This window comes from Canis lupus, chromosome 3 (genome assembly GCF_003254725.2).
Source record: "Canis lupus dingo isolate Sandy chromosome 3, ASM325472v2, whole genome shotgun sequence".
Taxonomy (NCBI): Eukaryota; Metazoa; Chordata; class Mammalia; order Carnivora; family Canidae; genus Canis; species Canis lupus.
The window spans coordinates 67,123,473-67,126,193 of record NC_064245.1 but is presented as its reverse complement, the minus strand read 5'-3'; positions in this window follow the sequence as shown (position 1 = coordinate 67,126,193).

Sequence of the window (2,721 nt, the reverse complement as noted above, 5' to 3'; positions counted from 1 at the left end):
AGAAGACAAAACAAATAATTCCAGGATGCAGGCCTATGATCATAACTTTAAGAGAAAAAGTTGTGTTCTCCCAGGTCTCCAGGATCATGCCCTAGGCCAAAGGCAGACTCCAAACCACTGAGCCACCCAGGGATTCCCCTGAACAAGGAGCTTTTTGAGTCTCCTTATAGATGTGAGCACTTAGATCATTAGTGAGAGAGTTTGTTCCTATCCTTATCTTAAACGGTTTTAAAACACCTCTAATGACATTCTAGGAATAAGGTAGGGTAAGAAGGAGAAAAGTAAGGCAACTAACACTTTTAAGTGCCTAATAATATTAGTCATCATTACACTAGGTGTTTTATTTTTTTATTTTTTATTTTTATTTTTTTTTTAATTTTTATTTATTTATGATAGTCACACACAGAGAGAGAGAGGGGCAGAGACACAGGCAGAGGGAGAAGCAGGCTCCATGCACTGGGAGCCCGACATGGGATTGGATCCCGGGTCTCCAGGATCGCGCCCTGGGCCAAAGGCAGGCGCCAAACCGCTGCGCCACCCAGGGATCCCTTATTTTTATTTTTTTAAAGATTTTATTTATTCATTCATGAAAGATACATAGAGAGAGAGGCAGAGGAAGAAGCAGGCTCTCTGCAGGGAACCCGATGTGGGACTCGATCCCGGGTCTCCAGGATCATGCCCTGAGTCAAAGGCAGGCGCTCAACCACTGAGCCATCCAGGGGACCCTACACTAGGTGTTTTAGATTCAATATCTAACTTCACCAGAAGAAAAATAACAGGGAGCTAAGTGTTACTTTATCAATTTTTATGGCTCAGGGAATTAAAGCAGATTCTATCACATGCCTAAAATCACATTGGCTTGGGTGAGCCATGGTGAGATCAGATATAGATCAAGAGAGGGAAACTGTAAAGGGTGTTTCAGGTTTGATACCAATAGTTCCCGTCAGCATGTGATGCAGGGCCACACAGGTAAGCATTGAGGTCTGCCATGAAGAAGGTAGAACTGTGGGTGGTGCCTTTATGTACTTTCCATGAGAAAAAGTGGGCAAGGCACAGTTAGCAAACTTAGGATTGGATAGTTTGAACAACTCCAGCAGGTTCTAGGCCACGGGCTGTTCCTGGTTGTCTGGCACCTGACCCTGGGAGTTTTAGGGGAGGTATACTAGTTATCTAGATTATGAAAGCCCAGAACAGAGGCAGATAGGGATTGGATTTTATCAGCTAATCAAGAAGGAGAAATAACTGGCCTATAGTGAGGGTCCCAAAACTGGGTCAAAAGAAAGATTTTTAAAAATTATTGCACTGTGTGTCATCTCAGACACCCCAGACAACTCCAACCATGACATGCATGTGGTGTTGTAATTAATTGTTGTTTATTGAGTTTATCTTTCCCACTTGATTAATCTGGCTCTGTGAGGGCAAGAACAAGCCTAGCATCCTAGATTTAGGAGATGTCTGATACATGGTTTGAATGAACGGTAATCGCATTTCAGTTGTGTTTTGAAGGATTAATAGGAGATCTCTAGGAGCAAGTTGAATTGGGTAGAAAACTTTGACAAAGGAAAGAGTAGACCAAAAGCTTCAAGATACACCAGGAAGTGTTTACTGAGAATGACAAATGGTGTTAGGTTTTTTAGGTTAACATTCAGGGAGAAATATCAATATGTAATGAGAATAGAAAAAATGACTTTAGGTCTGATTAAGAAAAGCTTTCTAGGGGCACTTGGGTGGCTCAGTCACTTAAAGCATCTGCTTTTGTCTCAGGTCATGATCCCAGGACCCTGGGATCAAGCCCCACATTGGGCTCCTTGGGATCCTACTTCCCCCTCTCCCCCTGCCTCTCTCAAATAAATAAGTAAAATCTTTTTTTAAAAAAGAAGCTTCCTATATTAGGCTAAGAAATTGTGATTTTATTTTCTATGCAAAGGGAAATCAGCAAGCCCTAGCACTAGAAGATGACCAGATCAGCAAGTATCATGGGTAATTTCTCAGTACAGAAAAGAAATAGGAAAGATAAAATGTGTCCTACTACAATAGATGTCCAGAGTTCAACTGTTTTAAATAGAAATGCTTTTATCTCTATGGTCAGCCTCCCCATTCAGTTCACAGCAGGGTCCGTGATGAGATATAGTGTCATGTGTTGATGAACCCCAAAATGAGCTACAAAGAAATCCCTTAGCTCCTATTACCAATAGATTACATCTTGTTTTTCACCTCTTTTCCCAGTGTGGTGTGAATAGATGAAAAAGAAGCCTACGGAAGTATAGATAGTGCATATTTCCAAGTAATATGTAATGTGTAATACATAATTGCTAAAGTTCTAAAAGATCTGATCTCTAGGCAAGTTATATTTATCTAATGACTGTCCAACTATCTTTAAATTACTGTTTAATAACTATCCTGCTCTCTTATTAAGGGAAAACCATACTTGGTGTGATATTGTGCTATCGTTTATTATTTTTATTCAGACACAGACATGACACCATAACATTAAGAAGTCATGTCTTTGGCCATATTCAAATAAATAAAATACACTAAAAGCCGCAATCTGTGAAAGATCGCAGAGTTTCCATGAGAACATGAAAATGTAGATGCAGACATCTGATTTGCTCAGTTTCTTCATGAACCCTTTGCAGCCTGCTCCATGTGAGACACAAAGGGCTTTTGTGACGCATATGCTGTGCATCACAAATGGAGAGCCCCAGCCAAAGAAAATATACA